Source organism: Oxyura jamaicensis, chromosome 5 (assembly GCF_011077185.1).
Source record: "Oxyura jamaicensis isolate SHBP4307 breed ruddy duck chromosome 5, BPBGC_Ojam_1.0, whole genome shotgun sequence".
Classification (NCBI taxonomy): Eukaryota; Metazoa; Chordata; class Aves; order Anseriformes; family Anatidae; genus Oxyura; species Oxyura jamaicensis.
The window spans coordinates 52,221,687-52,240,072 of NC_048897.1; the positions used below are offsets into that span (position 1 = coordinate 52,221,687).

Consider the following 18,386-nt stretch of genomic DNA (forward strand, 5'->3'; position numbering starts at 1 on the left):
GTTATTTGAAAGCAACTGCCAGCTACTTTTGATGAATAATTTTCCACCTACTGCTTGGTAGCCTGCTGCTTTTCTGTGCATAGCTGGTAATTTGGTCTTCTGGGTACGTTACTGAGCATGTGGGTCTTGTGCTCCTGAAAGGAGGTGCAAAATGGATTAAAGAGGAGAAGAACAAAGGACGAAAAACAAACCCATGTTTTCCCTGAACTTCTGCACTGCGGAGACTGTACAGTTGACTCCCCTTTGGAAAATGTGAAAACTAACTCCTGAATCGTGTGGGTTTGGACATCCCAATTTTGGGATGCATAAGTATGGGACAAAACTGGGGTGAAATAGGATCACAATGATTGCATTTGCCCTGGAACCTTCTGGAGCTGGGGAACGTGGGCTTGCAAGGTGTGTGACAGTGGGGTGCACTGCTGTGGGACGTGCTTGCCACGTGGGCAAGGTGTGGAGACTAGCGCCAGCCTCAGCATGCTGGCTTGCTCTTCAAATTTGCCTAAGTAATTAGTGTGTCACTTGAGCCATTTTAATAATAAGCATGAGTTTCCTGCAGCCGGTGGCTCGTGGGATGCTCGGCAGCAGCCCACTTGGCGCCACTGACAGAAATTCACCTTCATCACATCTCCAAACCCGTGTTCTCAGTGCTGAGCAACCTTTATTAAACAAATCGACCAGTTCAAGTACATAATTTAAAAGTTCTGTTCAAACATGATATTTTGATCCGATCACAGCTTCCCTGTAAAATTAAGGATTTAATGCTCCCATTCCAGCTAAATGGACTTTACGGCTTTCGGGCTGAAAAGACTGCATGGTGGATTAGAAAGCCATTGTGAAAAGTGTCATTGAAAACCTGTAATTTTCCTGTCTCTCCCTCTTACATCAACGATCCATTTTCATGCCAAATTTCAGGAGACAAATGCATTAGTTCAGCTGGGCTGGTAGTGCTTTGCTGTTGGTATGCATCTGCAGTCCTTGGGGGCAGCAGAGGAGCTTTGAGGTGGAAATGCACATTTGGGAATGTGTGAACAGGACAGTCATTGCCCCACATGTGATGGCGCTTTTAAATATTGGCAGTTTAGAGCTATTGTCAGAAGAAATATATATTTTTTCTTTTTTTCTTTCTTTCTTTCCTTTCTTTCTTTTTTTTTTTTTTTTGGTGCTATCATGTCTAATTGTGTATTACCCAAGGGTTTACATCTTACATAATCTATATGAAAGTTTAACTGACACTAAACATCCATCTTGTGCAGATGTAACAATCCACATGCTTTTGGCAGATCTTCCACTAGCTATAAAAAAAAAATAAAAAAATCTAATAATCCATTAACTAGCCAACCTGAAAGCCAGCCTGTGAGAATATTATTGAGTTCTTTCTTTATTACTAAATTTAATACGATGAATACTCATCTCGCATAATAAGATTTAAGTTTTTTCTCTGCTCCTGCCGAACCTCACCGTAAGACAACCATAAGCTCAGGGCAGCTTTTGTGTGGTCACTCACTTGGCATGCTCGCTAAGAGATATATCAAGCTATAGACACTTAAACTCAGATTAAAGACAGTGCTCTGACTCATGGTGCAGTGATTAAGGCTCCGTACAGTGTCCCTTTATAGCCCTGTTAAAATCACTGTGGCCTTATTCTGATTTGATTTTCCTCTTTTTATTCGGGAGCCCTGCTGAATGCCCTGCAAGAGGGGAGGTGCTGTCCTCTCCAGCATGATGTCTCTTTCGGCTGCGTGGTCTTACCTGTGTACCTGAGAGAAGGTTTGTGAAAGATTGGGAGTGCCCTTAAGTTAGCAAAGGCTGGGATTTTCCATAGGATATGTTCTAACAGTGGTTTATGGGGCTTGATAGCTGATAGACATCAGCTTTTGATACTGTTAAAGTTGGACAAAAGTGTTTTAGTGAAGCTGATAAAAATATTCAGGCTGAAAATGAAAACCTGAGACAGAATGTTAATCCCCCATCCCCAGTTTCTTCCCTTTCTGTGTTCTCAAGTGACTGTTATCTAATTCATGAGCAAAGGAAAAGTCAGCCCCCCCGGGAGTCAGTGCAGCCAGGAGTTGGTGCTGGTGTTCCTCCAGACTCTGCTTCACGCTGAGTGTGTTCACAACTGCACTGTGTCAGCTTCCCGTGAATAAACCGGGAATATTTATGCCACAAGGATTAAGAAGATGACACTGATAAATAGTGCTGAGGATGAAAAATGCTTGCAATTGCTAAATAATCACACCTCTCTGCATGTTGGCAGTAACCTCTGCTGAACTTACAGCAAAGAGGAGTTACACCCTTCGGGAAGCTGCTCAGGTATCTTTGAAGACTGCCCACCTCTGGGTGCAGGTCATTTCATTTTATATTGCTTTTCCAAGAGCAAAACCAACCCATGATCACCCAGGTCTTGCAGCACACAGCCACTATCCTCAGTGGATGTTTTCCTCCTGTAAGCTGTCATGACCACTCATAGCTGGTGAGGAACAGGCTTTTTGGGAAATGCGATAGGATCCTAGGGCATTTCTCAGGTATGTTGCGTGACTGTTGGAGAAGCATCTTTTTCTCATTGCTTGAATTCATCTTGAAATTCAGGCTCCAGAGTGACTTTGTGAATAGGTTAGTGAAAAATCTATATGTTAGAATAATGCTGAGTGTAATGAATGACTTCTTAAGAGCTAGGAAATAAAGCTATAGCTAGCTAAATAAAGCTCTGTGGCTCTGGACTGTTGCCTTACTCTACATGGGCTTTTAAAATAAACCATAAATTCCCCGAGTTTTACTATTGAGATATGTTACTATTCAAGTAGGAAAACTGAAATATATATTGCGTTGGAAGAAAGTAAATGCCTGAGTCCGCTTTACAGTTGAAGCAAGACTGACTGTGTCAGCAGGCTAAATTTCTGAAAAGTGGGGAAATATTAATTTGCTATTTAACTCAGTATCAGATGCATTATGAACAGCTTCTGTGGCTGTTGCCATAACTTCTCTTCCTCAAAGAGTGACAGGCAGGCTTTATATATAGCCAAGCCCCTTCTCAAACTTTTATTCAGCCAGTGCTGTAAAGTAACTTCATCCCCAAGCATCTCTTGGTTTTGCAGTACCTGGATTTAAAACAGGAGGATCCATTTACAGGGACTGTGTTACAGGGACTATGGTTTGGCTTTGAAGCCAAGATGATACTTACACGAGGTGAAGGATTATCTTCCTGTAACATTAATTTTTGAAAACTTCCCTGGCTGCTCCGAAACACTGGTCAATGCTGGAAGGGCTCCAGTGAGGCTGGGGGAAACTCAAGGGTTGCTGTGAGGGGTCCACCTTGGTTGTGCAGGCTAGGATCAGCCCCGTGACTCTGCTCCTGAGGAAAAGAGGTACGAGGCAAGGGTTAGGGTCAGAATATTTCATCCCTCCCACCCCCTTTTAGTGAAACTATACGTTTTTTTTTTTTTTTTTTTTGAAAATTTTGCACTTCTTTCCCAAAGTCTCTTTCTTAATTCCTAGGTTCACAGAGCTGACTTAGGGAGGGAAATGCGAAGGGAATTCAGATCTGATGCTTGGGTCTGGTTGGGATGACAGGGCTTTTTTTCTCTAGGATATACCAGAAAGGAAGGTGCTGATGATGGTGAGAGCTGAACTCACCCACTCTGGGGTGTGGGAGAGGGCACAGTCCCTGCGGACCTTGTGCATCAGCCAGTTTTAGTCTTTGGCTCCGATTCAGTCAGGGTCACTGTGACTATGGGACAGACAGCCATTTATTTCCTGGGGTTTTGGACTGGTTAATAGGTATGTTTAATCTCCTTATAACGTTCACATTTTATACTCTGCTATATGACTTTGTTTTCAGCTGAGGCATTGAGGGTAGATAGCTGTGGGGACCTACAGCTAACAGGGCTTCAGCATTTATAAGGTAGCCCCTTGATGGCCATAGTTCAGCAAACATGACCTTTTTTTGGTGGAAATTTGGACCAATCACTGCATTTTTGTTGGACTGAATTGCCCCTGTTTGGATAAGTGCACTAAATTTTGTCTATATTCAAATATTTTTCATATGTTTATGGGGTGCGTGTGCATGAATGGCACTGCAGCTTCAAGTGCTCATGTTTCCTTGCTGGGTACAAGGGCTTCCCGGTGCCATTGTGAAGGGAAATAATGTGGCAAAGTGTAAACAGCTTCATCAGCAGGGTTGTGAACTGGTGGCATTGTATTGCAGCTTCACATCTAACGAAGTTGCTCCTTCTTTTAGACAGGAGGGACGTGGCACACTCCAGTAGGCGGAGGCTGAAGATTATTGATAGATAAGGATAAAACGAACCTGATCATTGATAGATATAGATAAAATGAACCTGGCTTTAGGAGGCAACTGTTAAAAAGTAAGAGTAATTAATCAAACACCTCACTTTATAGGGGAAGTGATACAAGAATCATCGCCTGGAGCCTTAAAAATCAAATCGGGATGCACGCTGGCTCCCTGAAAGGTGCAGCTTGGCACAGCTGTAGGTCGAGGGACCTGGTGGTGGCTTCCCCAGGGCAGAAACCTCCCTGGTGGAGGACCTCGGGGAGCTGTCTGCGAGATGTCTGCCCCAGGCAAGGTGCTGGGGGGCTCTTGCCAGGTCCTGAGAGTCCATGAAAACTTACCAAGTGAACAAATTCCTGCTGGTTTCTAACTTTCCCTCTGCAAACAGTGTTTTCAAAACCACATGTTAGTTTAAGGACTACAAAAGGAGTTGAGCTCCCTCATTGTCTCCCCCTGACCCCAAACCCCAAGAACTGTTCAGAAAGCCTAAGCCACATGAAAGTGGGACAGCGAGAAACTCCAGAAGTCAGCCAACAGTTCTGAATAGTTCCTATGTTTGCTTGACCTGATTTTTTCCTTATCCTTATAAAAACATTTAATTAAACATATTTTGAGGCCCCCAGCTGCACCGCTTCTGTTGTTTAATTGCCTCAGATAACCCCCCCTTTTGTGTGTGCTGCTAACAAGCGATTTGCTCTGTGGCACTCGCAGCTCCGGCAGATGACTGCATTGGCTGGTAATATTTGCCTCTCCCTTTTTTGTTAATTGTTCCTCTCAAATGACTGTCACTGCTTGTATGGAGAACAGCCCAGACATATATGCACAGCGCCCGGGATCAGAGTTCCCAGCTGAACTATCGCTGTGCATTAAGAGCTGTGTAAACAGCTTTCTGGGTTTTACACCAAGGTAAATATTAATCTTTTTGCATGAACCGATGATGGAAAAATCCAGAGTAAATAGCAATATTAATACACCTTAACAGTTTGGAGCAGTTTGGAGTCCTTCCCCTCTGCTGTGGGGTTTTGTGTCGAGGAGGCTGGGGCATCGGCTGGGCATCCCTGCAGCGCGGTGCCACTGCTGGGAAGGGAAAGGCTGCTGGGCTTGGGATTTCTGCAAACATTTCATCCTTTTGTGATTTCTGCCAATCTTCTTTTAATGTGATTTGGGGCTGGAAGCAGTGGGATAGCAGTGGGCACAGGGCAGCCTGTGCTGGGCTCTGTGCAGGCATGCAGGGAGGAGGGTGCAGGGTCACCCTGTGTGTCCTCCAGGAAAGTTATCCCATCCCAGCCACTGGCCAGAGCCTGGCACAGCTCTTTATATGAAAATGAAGCATGTACTGCCTCATGGCAGGGCTGTGTTCATAACTCAAGTCGTGCTCCTCCATGTGGGACTGGGAAGTGAGAGAAGTTGGACGCGTGTCCTCTCATTACCCAGACTGGGAACTGCGAATTGGCTTTATTTGCTGTAGGCAAAGTGGTGAAAAGCTCATGAGAAGGCTCCCAGGTGAAGCTGGGAGCTGGGAGAAGTGTTTTCCAGCTGTTTTGCCACAGGTCTGCCTCCCTGCATCAAGCAGGTCCATGGTATGCCCAAGGACATTGTGGCACCACCTTAGCTCTCAGCTCCGGCTGGCAGCCAGCAATCCCCCTCCCAAATCATGGCTTCATTCAAGCTGAGTTAAAAAAATGCTAGGTGCGTGACAGAGAATTATGGGTTGCTTGGTGCCGTTTTGGTGAAATTCTTTATGCCATCAGTGTAAAAATGTCTCTGAGCTCCCACGATGTGCTGGTTTCCTCCCCCACCACGTCCCTCCATTTAGTGTTGGTGCGGAGCCGCGGCTGTTGGGGATTCATTTCTGGGTCAACCCTTTCTAACCTCCCCGTGCATTAACTGTGTTGTAGCTTCGTTTAAACTGCACAGTGTTCTCCTCCTAATTGAGCTTTACAAATTAATAAGTGGATGGCCAGTCGCACATCGTCCGGCACTGATTTGCTCCCGCTGCTCCTGGGGGGGGGGCGCAGGGTGACGGTGACTCCCTGTCTCAAGAGGATGGGGTGATGGGTGCTGTCCTGTGCCATGAGACCCCAAAGTGGCTTTGGCACCCTACATCTGAACGGCTCGCACACCACACAGCAGCAGTGAAAGCCCCCCGGCTCCACCACTTTTTAACAAGCTCCCTCCACAAACCACGGGCCGTTACTGGGAAGCATTTGAGGTGCTGATGTGTTTGCAATTGTGTCCCTTGTTTTAAATATGGACTTAACTGAGTTCCTCTTTATTCCCTGTGTTTTCCCAGCAACAACACATTTCTTTTTTAAAAAGGAAGTTAAAGCATTTACAAAGTCTGCTGGGAAGTCAATGCTGCTCCTGTTTGGTGGCAATGCAAAGCTCAGGATTGCTCCTTTATTTTTCAAGTGGAAAAAAGTCCCTTACAGAAGTACTCAGGATAAATTGTCTTTTCCTTAGGTATGGATGGAGAGGCTGGTCCTGCACCTCCCTTACCTGCAGTGCAAAGTGACTGATTTTAAATAGTATTTCCTTGATACAAGTGTATTTTTTCCTTTAAAAGCACAGCAATTCAAGGCTGTGGTCTAGGTTTGAAATGGAGACTGAGGTTTGGCAAAGAGGCTAAAATATTGCTTCCTAGAACATGGCAATACCGCCAGTGCTTGCAGAGCCCTGTTCCAGGAGCTATGAGAGAGATGGGAGACAGAAATGAAAGTTAATAACGGCTGAAGAGCACTAATTTACACCCCAGCTGAGACTGGGAGTCCTGGAGGAAGGAGATGAGGGCTTGGCGGAAAGTTTCTGTCTGGATCAGCAGCTTTCCTTCCGAGTCAGTGCCGATCAGCCTGCTAGGATGCTTAAAAGGATGTCCTATGATTATACGACTGGAAACATTTTAATTAAGTGATGCAGCCTGGATTGCTAAGTGAATTTAAAGTGTATGTAAATAATTGCCCAAGCCTCGTGCACGATGGGCAGAAAGGAGCTACAAAGAACTTGAGATCTCTGCTTGCTTTTCAGGTTTCAAATGCTTAAGTGAGAAAAGTGAGAACCTTTTTTTTTTTTTTTTTTTTCCTGTTAACAACAGTGACTGAAGGTGAGCCCGAGCGGCTCCCTCCTTGCTGGAACTTGATAACACGGGGGTATCAATCAGCCTTACCAAATTAGCATTTTACTGGTAGTGATGCACAAAGCCTTTTAATGAGGACTTTCAAGTCTCCCAGCTCAGGGTTTCTGCCTGCCTGTTCCTTAGCAACAGAGGGGATTGGCAGGCAGAAGGGTTTTGATGTATTCTTACATAAAGGATTTACAATGCTGGAAATTGCATGCAGAAATTAGGATAATTGTGTTTTGTTGTTTTGGCACAAAGTTCAAAGATAAACAAACAACCTTTGGGCTCCCAGAAGCTTCCTGTTCTGTTCCCGTTCCTGCCTCTGTTCTCCTGGAGAAGTTATCCACCAAGTCTGGAGTTTAAATTAAATGGACTTTTGTCTGTTTTCTAGAAATTAACACATCAGAGCAGCAAACAAAGTGCTCATTGATCTGCTGCGGGAGAAAGAACTAGATGAGCAGCATGCCGAGATGCGGGGAGAGGCAGCGCTCTGCTGTGCTTTGGCAGTGCCCCGGCTCCTTCGTGGTGGCAACGTCCTGGAAAGCCTCGGTCCCCATCCTCCCACGGCTCTCAGAGCCCTGCTGCTGGTGGCTGGGGAGCTTCCTTGGCTTGGCCTGATGTTAATTCACACTGTGGATCAGTCCCTCTCCTCCTGCTCTCCAGGCACTGACCGGGATCGGGGCTGAAGGGAGGATGTGCCGTAAGCAGATGCCCTTCACCAGGTTGCTGCCCTCCTCTCCATCCCTTGGCCAGCCTGGGCTCCTGTATAGCCACAGCCTGCTGCGTGGCCAGTGGTGCTGATCAGGCTTTTCTTTAATGAGATTTGGCGTGAGCAGAATTTAGGGTGAGGCAGGCCGTGGGAAAGGCCACCAGGCAGAGCCGTGACACCACCACGTCCGTGCTGCTTTGAGCAGCCTGGGATGGACTTTATCCACCGCTCTGCTCTGTTCACTACAAAGTTCCTGTATTTCACGGAAGTGGAAGTGCAAAGCACATCAAATTACAGGCAATAAGCTTTTCACCCCCACTATACACACCGAGCATCAGTTTTCACCTCGGCATTGCACGTCCGTGCGCCTGCTGCTCAGCTGGACATTGAGCACTTGGCCCAGAGCTGCTCTGCTGAGTCGTGGATCCGAGCCCTTGTTGCAGAAAATCCAACGCAAACCACAGGGAACTCACCCGGCTTGCTGCTGACGTGCGCTTGGTGCAATGTGCTCTGTGTTTTGGGGCGCTGAGTCAGCCTCCAAGCTCGATCCCTGCCTGGCTCCTGCTGGCACCCTCCTCACCCCTCCCAGACCTGCCTCGTGCAGCAGTCCAAATTCTGCCATTCACTAATAACCAACCCAAAGCAAGAACAGTAAGAAAACCCCTGCAAAAACTCCCTGGCGATTTTATAAGAGCTCAGATTTTATTTATAAGGCCTGCCTAGAGGAGGATGCCGATCCCTGGCACAGCAGCAGGCACTGGGTACCTGCTAACCCGCGGGCTTTGCAGACTCCATCCCGTCCCTCTACAAGGTTCAGGTTTCTCCCTGCGAGGCGCTCGTGCTCCTCCAGCAGGTGTTGCCCAGCTTAACTCTGTGCAGAATCATCTGCAATGCTAATTTAGAAGAACGGAGCCGTATGTGGTTATTGCAGACTGCTTGCTGGAGGCGTTTTGGCATGCTCTGGCACGGGTGAACCGATCAAACCCTGTTGCCCGTGCCAGTCTGCTCCGCACCCTCTGAAGGTGTGTCTGCAGCCAATATTTGGCTACCAAATCCCATCCCCTGCTGTCACTTGCAGCCCTGGCAGGCAGCACCTGGCTGCCTTTTGTCTGTCTGTCTTATGTCACCCACTAACTCAGGGCCCCATTTTGACCAGAATATTGACTTTCACTCCTTTAAAACTATTTTTTTTTTTTTTAATAGAAATGTGAGGGCATTTTATGTGTGCTATTTATTTTTTTCTCGAGGGCTTTAGTAACTACTTTTTATTTAAAGAGATCAAAAGTTAGAAGAGCAATAGCAATTTAAATAAAAGAGCTGTGAACTAGCCCCCGGTTTTATAGACAATTAGCTTGCTGAGATATTGCTGCACATTACACGTACGTATTCACATCAGGCTGTTCACTGGGGGTGCCTGAACAAAACACCTCTGGAGGCTCAATTTCTGCTGCCCGAGGCAGGGCTGTGGCCAGGGGAGGAGCACGTGGATGCCAGGACTGTGTGTGGCAAGAAGCTGTCCTCGTTGCAGGATGGCAATGCCCGCAGTGGGGTTTGCAGGGTTGGGTTGCAGGATGGCTTTACCCCTCGTGGGCAGTGAGCTGTGTCTGAGCAAAGGGTGGCCGTCAGCTGCTTCCTCCCCAAAACGTCGCCTGCTGAGAGAGTCCACGCGCACAGCCCTGCGGTGTCCCCATCCTTCTTCTCCTTTTTGCTTGTCCCTCTCTAAACACCACCGCCTGTTGTTTCTGAGGAGGTCTCTGGAGCTGGTGAGCTCTTGCTCGGAGAGGACATCAGTACACCCAGACGCTGCGAGGCTGAAATTTGGAAACCTGGCTGTGTCTTCTGGGCATCTGAACGGCAAGCTGCACGCGTTGTGTTCGATAAGGGAGGGATGTGATGCTGCTTGCCGTTTTTAATGCATCTAGATGAAACACACTCTCTGACATTTCCTTCGCTAAACTCTGTGCCTTAATATTCAGCAATCTACCCTTCATTATGTTAAAGGCCTTTTAAAAAGTAACCGGAGCGCTATTTGGAGAAGGCCCACTGGCATGCAGAATGGCTTCATCCCCATAAAAATGCAAATTAACGCTCTGGAAGTGTAGGTCTAGCTCATTTGTATAGAAAATAAAAAAGGGCTTCGAACAGAGCCCAGATGAACTCTGTTACCAACAAGGCGTTCGGTGTGATCTGCAGTTCTACACGCTCCCACAAAGATAATTTCTCATCTCTTTCCTGAAGTTTCCTTTTCATTTTTAAACCTGACTTCCCACCAGAACCTGCATGATTCCTGTCTTCTGACAGCTCCCAGCTTCCTTCTGCTTTCTGAGACCTGCATAACCAGGGCAATTCCTTGGAAAATGGGGCTTTTACGTGCAGTTGTTGCTCATCCTTCAGTGTGATTATCGTTTCTGGACAACACACGTCCATTCCCACGTGCAGGTTAAGAAAGAATCCAAAGCACACTGCACGGACCTGACCGTTTCCAAGGATCTCACCTGGGAAGCTCACAGATCTGGAGGGCTGATATTGAAATATGCAAAATTGCATTTTTTTATTATTATTTTTTTCACAGCATTGCAATGTTTTCCTTAGAAGCAGTGCTAGCAAAATAGAGAGCTGTGGTGAGACACTTTTTTTTTTTAAAAAAAATTAATTATTCATTTTTTTCCCATTTTCTTCCCAAATCAAACTTTTTCATCTTTTTTTGGAGGTGATGCGCTTATGCCAGACCTCCCCTGCAGGAACTTGGCTTTCCCAAGGAGGAGGACCTGAACTAGATTTCCCAAGCTGTCGTGCTGCAGGGACGTACCCCAGCTGTGGACATGGCTGCTCCAGGGGCAGTGTGAGGGGCCTGGAGTGCTTTGTCCCTCCTGGGATAGTTTGTAGCTGTGAAATGTGGCATGCAATCCAACACAGCTTGCCACAGAAATAATGACTGCATGAAAATCCACTGAAGTTGCATTCCTTTTATTTGCTTCCTTTCTTTCCCTATTATTATTATTATTATTATTTCTGTGGGGTTTTTACCCTGTATTACCAGTGCCTGGCCATATTCCAGTGCCACCATTTTCCCTCGGGTCTCTCCCTTTGCAGGGGTGACCATGTCACCGTCCCCGTCCACTCCAAAGGTGGAGGGAAACATCCTGCTGACCACAGCATCCCAGGGAACGCCGAACATCTACATTTTGGGAGCTTTCCTGCAGATAAGCTGCTGCCTGAATTCATTTGTTGAGTGTACGTATTTCCATGCACACACTTTGCTGATCTATTTCAGCATTCAGAATAAAATGTCTCTTCTGGTGCTAGGAAAATTGGGCTACCAGTGTGAAGAGACTTGTACACATTAACAACCTCAGGCCTGCAGATGCCACTTCCAGCATTCAGCTGGGATGTGTTATGGACGGGTCCAGCCTTCCTGCTATTTTCCCCTATTTATAGCTTTTTTTTTTTTTTTTTTTTTTTTTTTTTTTTTTTGGTGTCCTTTCTGCTAATATTCAACATCCTATGCCAGACTTTTCTCTCCGGTCGTAACTCTTTAACACACACACTTCTTTTTATTCTTGCTTATTTTGCACTCGGGCTCTGTCAGGCAGGTCTTCACGCCGAAGGTGTCTGCCCCAGTAATTACCTGGGCTGCGTTCCAGGTTTGGAGCGTAATTTTGGAAGCACTTCAGGAATCACAGTGCCCACAGAGGAGTTTTGTCGTGTCTTCACAGCCAGCGTGTGCCTGGGCTTTTGGGAACCATGCTCCTATCAGCTGCTTTTTGTTGCTTGAGGCAGGTATCACTGGGGTTTCAAACTGCTTTTTGAGTCACCGGCTCATTTCAGGGATGCTTGTATTACTTGGATGTGTTGAACGGTGCCATACGCAGCCTCCAACCCGATCCCTCCACACCATGTCCTGGTGATGCTGATGCAGAAGGCAGCACCCACCTGGGAGGTGGCCCAGGAAGGGAGGATGGGACAGGAAGGTGTCACGAGCAGGAGCATCCCCATTTATTCTATTTATGATGTAGACTATGAAAATCCTCTCTTGCTATCAGCCACAATACATCTGTAGCCTTCTATTTAGAGAATTATTTTGTTCCAGTCTTTGCTCCTGTTCCTTTTCATCAGCGCCAGGTGAAAAATATCCTTTTTTGGGTGTTCTTGAGATCCATGCATACGATAGAATTGCCCACTGCCTTTTGGCTTTCATCATAAATGAACCTGTGCAGCAAGTCCTTGTTCCATTATTTCAGCGCTATTTTCTGATGTTCGGTTCAACTCCTTTTTCAGACCTTTTATAATTTAATAAGTAACCAGAAGCCTTAGCACTCAGCAGGTTTCTGAGTCTGGCACCACAGCCGATAAAACTAATGCACTCCAAGAGGTTAGGCTGGGTCTGTTTTTTCCTGTATCCATTCACAATGCCAGCAGTGTTTTCTAAATACGTGTTTATTTCTGGTACTGCATCTCACATTGTTTTCACATCCGCCCTTATCTATAGAAACACAGAACACAAACCCAGAGCAAGAACAGCCCACTGCAGGTTTTCTAGCAGATGCAGCAAACCTGTAGGTGCGTCCTCCTGAAATCTGCAGTGATTATGGAAAACAAACCAAACGAAGAATTCAAAATGCAACACTGAACGTGCACTGAAGCTGCAGGGTGGGACAGTTTCCACATCCTGCTCTGCACTGCTGCAGTGATCGAGGTCCCAGCCCCACTGAACCCCATGGGCATATGTCTGCGCCCCACGTTTAGGATGGAGGTATCTGTGCAGGATGGAGGTATCCCAAGCTGACGTTAAGCACTCCAATTCAGCATCCAGAAATATGCTTTATATATAGAAATGTCTGTAACGGGTCAGATAAAAACCCAGCACCCCATTCCTGCTACCGCTGACCCCGTGCTACAGGACGTGGGGTGGTTGTGTTGCATGGGAAAGGCAGAGCCCAGGGGAAGCAGACCCGCTAGGCTTGCAAACCCTTCTCTTCTGTGCACTCCTTGTTCCCTCCACACACAACCCAGCTGCACACTTGTACCGGTCGGCAGCTCTGTAGTGTCACAGCAGAAAGGAGAAAAATTGACCCTTGCAAGACTTTTATGGAACAGCTCTTCCTGAGCCGTATATTTTCTGGTGCATTGAGTGAGGTTGGGGATGAAGCTCATCACATCTGCTGCTGTAGTTTTCCTGGGAGAAAACCGACCCTGAGAGAGGTTACGGCGCCTGCAAGCTCTGCAGGAAACATATCTCCTGCATGCTGTTCAGAACTGCTGAATTTCTCATCAGGGTAACATCTTTTGGGCCAGACGAGGCAGGAATATTAATTCCAGCCCCACTAGTCATTAAGAAAGTGGGGAATCGCACCAGGAGTCAAGAACAAAGTTTGTTGCATTGTCTTTACAAAACAGGAGCTTGATCTTCATGAAGAAATATGATCAGAGCCTATCAAGTTTTTTTTTCCAAGATACTTTGAACAAAATAATTGAGCAAGAAAACCTCTCGGGCCTTCATTTCTCAAAATATTAAAATTGTAATGTAAATTATCTTATGCCTGGAGCAAAAAAGCGTATAAAATGTCAGGGTTGTCATGGTTTTAAATATACAAGCAGTCAATCCTTTGTCAACTCATATTGGAATTTTAGTCATCCAGATAAATTGTTCCTTCACATAGACACACACATATAGACACAAACATAGGGCTTTTTTTAAAATAATGAACCTGCTCCTCAAAAGGTGTTATAGAGACCCGCAATTCCCGGCTTCCAGACACATCTGTGGAAGGAGCTGGCTGATATCTTCAGAGCAAATCCACCTGGGTGTGGGGAACGTGTTTATGTAAAGAGATTTGACTGTGTAAAATGATTTCTGCTACCGCATCCATTTATATTTTTGTCTTGGTGTAACTAATGGATACAGCAGCCGACCGTGGTGGAGAAACATTAAAGAAGCACCGAGTGGCTTGATCCAAATAATAGATCTTAAAAAAAAAAAAATCCAGTTGTGAGCAAATCTTTGAATACAAAACTTGTCTCGGGGTGGATTGTGATTCAAACGAGGCACCCCGTGCAGACAAATGAAACACGTCCGCCTCCTCCCGAGGACACGCCGGCTGCAGGCGCGAAGGCGGTGGTGCACGGAGCGGTGCCGGGGAGCCCTGGGCGGCCGGGTGGGCTGCTCAGCCCCACAGCACTCAGCACAGGGAGCCTCGCTGCTGCTGCACCCGCCTGCTGTGTCCCGAGGGAGAACGGGGACAACAAGAACTGCGTCTGGGTACGGCCGGGATGGGGCTTTCTTAATTCATTTGTATGATTTATAAATGTATTTCAGTATAATATATATTATATATATTATATGAATCGTATTATTAATATATAATATGTTATAACACAATGTAATATAAATTACATTATTTAATATATAAATACATATACACTATATAATATAAATTATATATTAAATACTATATATTATATAAATATATAATATATTTCCATATAATTCATATAAGGTAGACTTAAGGTCTGTACAAGTACTTTATCCCCACTGACAGAGTTTTCCTAGGATCTGATTTGTGTGCGTGCAGATAGACGTAATGGAAGTGAAGGCATCCTGTACACTGAGCGTGGGATGATTTGTAGTTTGTTCATTGTATTTGAGTCATTCTGGGGGGCTAAATATCTGTTTGAGTCTGAAGTGAAGATGCCTACAAGCAAATCAGTGTGCATGCAGAGTCAGTCTTGCATGGGTATGCAGTGCCTGGGCTTAGGAGGTGTGGGTAGAGAAAATTTTCTCAAAAATTTGCAAGAAGCTTCTTATAGCTCTGTTGGACATTAAGGCAAAGGTGGATGAGATCCCTGAGACTCCATCCTGGATAGAGCAATGGTGCAATTCATATCTAACAAAAACTGACATGGGGGCATCTTACAGCTCATCTGATTTTGCCAGTCAGGGGAACACTCCTTCGATGTTGTGTCTGCACTGGGATCTCCAGCTGGAGACGTTGCAATGACTCACACGAAGGTGGTTCCTTCCACCTCACTGCTGTACCAACAACTGTAGATGCATGCACAGAAAACCCTACTGGGAGCCCTGATCGTGTTGGCTATATGGGACACCGGTTTACAGCTGGATTAAGTCAAATTCACACAGAGCATAGCCAGCTCCTTGTCCCTGATCTCCTGGCTAGGCTCCCAGTTTCCAGACAAGGGGCATTCCTGCAGTGGCTGGGGGTGGTTTAGCTTGCTTGTGCTCAGCTTCTCATTCTGTTTTTCTTTTCTTTTTCCTTCCAAGCTGCAATATCAGTAACATCTTACTGACCACATGTAAATACCGTTATTGTATAGGGTTCCAATTAAAGCTGGTTTATGTTTCCTCTTCTGTTTAACTTCTCTGATGAAATTCTGCATCTGGATCTCCCGTGTCTCTTGCTTGGCAGCTTATGCATCACAGCAGTATTTGGCCCTGCTTTGTGGTTGTTTGTTTGCAGTATCCCATCCACAGTAATCAAAGGTCTGATTTAATCTACCTTTCTTTGTGTTGCTGATTAAATGGGAGAGTAAGAGAGAGAGACCGCAGCGCATGACCTTCTCATGCAAAAAGGAGTTGTTAAGCACAAAATGGTGTTATTTCAGTTGCACTCAAGCCCAGCAATATTAATATTTTCCTGTGCTAAGAGGCATCTTGGAAAAATCATATTTTTTTTGGAGGTATCTCAAAAGTTTGACCACGGAGGAAATGGACACAAGTGGTTTGGCTTAAAAGTCAGCCTTTAGATGCCTAAGGTAGCGTATGAGCAAACCCATCCCTGAAATGCTTCAGCAGCAGGTCGCCGTCCCCGCATCGTGTGCCCTGACCAACGCAGCCCCTGACCCAGGGGACCTGTCCCAGAGCAAACACAACCCGAACCATCCTGCCATGGCACTTTTCTGCCAGCATGGGCAGTTTGAGCCTTCAAAGCCACTAGGTAAATCTGCTCCTTAGCAAAGCAGTATGAGCAATGACAACAGAAAGCACCGGAGTTTTTCTAAACAGGATGAGCCTGAGCAGGGCAGTGTTGACCTGTGCTCAACACACCATTTGCTAGCCCGTGTTGATGCGTTATTGAACCAGCTGTAATTATCATGTCAAAGAAAGCCAATTTGTACCCTGACAGATTGACATCTGGTTCTAGATGGCAGCAGCCTTTCCGTCAGTAATTGAAATGATTGTTCTTAGTGTGCATTGTCAGAAGATGACATTCTTGCTGATATCCCTGAAGTGACTTATATTCACTCTCGAACTAAACAGATACTGTCAGGTCCAAGCTGGAAAGTCATTTTCCTCTTTTGGGAAGAAATCTCTTTACTCCAGCGATAACGGCTGGGTACTGCTGGAGGAGGCTCCCAGGTGAGGGTGTTTTGTTGTCCCCGGCTTCTGGCTTTGCCTGCATCTGCATGCGGCATCCAAAGAGCCTCTCATCCCTTTCCTGCGGCTCCATGGCTCTTTGAGAGCCCTCTTCTGGAGTCAGGTTTTCCCTGGCCTGTGAACCCAGTGCCATGGCCCCCTTCGGAGCCGTTGGGAGGGTCCTGGGAATGGTGGGACCACGTCTCTGTGTCCTTGGTTCATCCTTCCTCAGGCTTTATTGGTGAAGCAGGCTTTATTGGTGAAACCAATAGGTTTGCAATGTTTGTGAAATTTAAAGAATTTCAGATTTTTTGACTCTTTGCTGTTACAGGATATGTACCTATATACATATATACGGGCCATACATATATATGCCCATACATATATATGGGCTGAAATGGATATTTCTGAACGTGGTGCGGGCTTGTGAGTTTTTGAAAGCATCCAAAGCGCAAAGAATTACTTTAAATTGTAGCCAGCCTACTTGAGTTTCTCCCTAATCCAGTCTTATTTGCACTCCTTTTTCTATCATTGTGTCAGCCTGGTTTTAAGGAGGAGTATGCTGGATGGATGCAGTTGGCGCTCTTTTCTTAGGAAAGGCTAGGATATAATAATAAAAAATTAAACACATAGTTTCCTTTTCGCTTTAATTAGCCCCACCTCCAGGTTTTTAAACCTAAGCTATCTGCATGTCTTCCTGCAGTTGTCAGGAACACAGGGAGAGCTCTGCCTCTCTTTTATGAAGTTGGACATGCTAATTATTTAAATATAAGGTACGGGAATGATCCCCCTTTCTCAATGCAGATAAGTACTGACATACCTGCACCACGCAGCTGAGAAGTGCCAAGAGTTCATTATTGACACTTCGTATTTGTTCTAAATTATCAAAGCTTATTCTTGAGCTCACCACTGAAAGTACAGGGGAAAAATCTCATACCAGACAAAATAGTCAAAATGGTTCAATGATCTGCAGGACCTCCATGGTTTAACAAATCGAGAGGAGACAATGTGTCAGAAAGTGCCAGTTGCCACAGGGCAAATATCTATATTTCATTAGTTATCATTAAATGCTGGAGAAGAAAGTCAAGAAGTAGGAGAGTGATATAATTTGCCACCAATTACGACTTCTGTATTTTGATACCTGATGCATTTAAAACAACAGAGCTGCTTGGATGCTAAAATGTGCTATTTAAAACCAGCAGAATAATGTATGAGGACACAGCTAGTAGGAGTGAAGGGGCCACAAGGTGCAGAGAGCTTTCAGCATCATTACCAGCTTTTTTGCTTGAGCAGCAATAAATCCTGTAGTAATGCTTTTTTGGGCTGGAGTACTCATACTTCTTCACTATTTGCTGTTCTCTGAGACTCTTTAGATATAACAGGGAATTAAGCATGGGAAAGCAGGGAAAAGAGCATCATCAGAGCACAAAAATCATGTTTAGCACTTCGGTAAGAAAAGAGCAGCCTGTAAAGAGAGAAAATGACAGTGAATAAGCCTATGGAATAAACCAGTTATGTGTTGTGTCATGGCCTGGGAAGAGCCGAAGTGCAGGCTGTTAGCTCAGGCTGCTAGCTTTAGAAGCTGCTGTGCTTTTTTTTTTTTTATTATTTTTTTTTTATTTTTTATTATTAACTCATATTCTTTTACCCGGAACATGAACACCACACAGAAAAGCACACACGGGGGGAATCTGTATTCTTGTGATAAAAGACCAAAAAGAAACACAAGTGCTGTGTTACTCCAGTTCCTTGATATCTGTAGGTGATTGAGAACACAGGATATGATATAGCACACCCCTGATAAGCCCATAACACCACCTATTTGGTGATACCAGGGGAAAATGTCCTACAGGGCATTTGCAGCTATGATATGGGCTTGTAATGGCTCATAGCAGCCCCCTGGGAG

At 45.5% G+C, this 18,386-nt stretch overlaps 1 long non-coding RNA gene across 1 annotated transcript; it reads right to left on the reverse strand.

Moving 5' to 3' along the window:
* Nucleotides 1-17,727: 17,727 nt before the first annotated feature.
* Nucleotides 17,728-18,220, reverse strand: LOC118167853. The gene is made up of 2 exons (XR_004751267.1): nt 18,129-18,220; nt 17,728-17,945 (listed from the first exon to the last, which is right to left on the reverse strand). It is a non-coding gene; the product is annotated as an uncharacterized LOC118167853 (long non-coding RNA).
* Nucleotides 18,221-18,386: the final 166 nt, after the last annotated feature.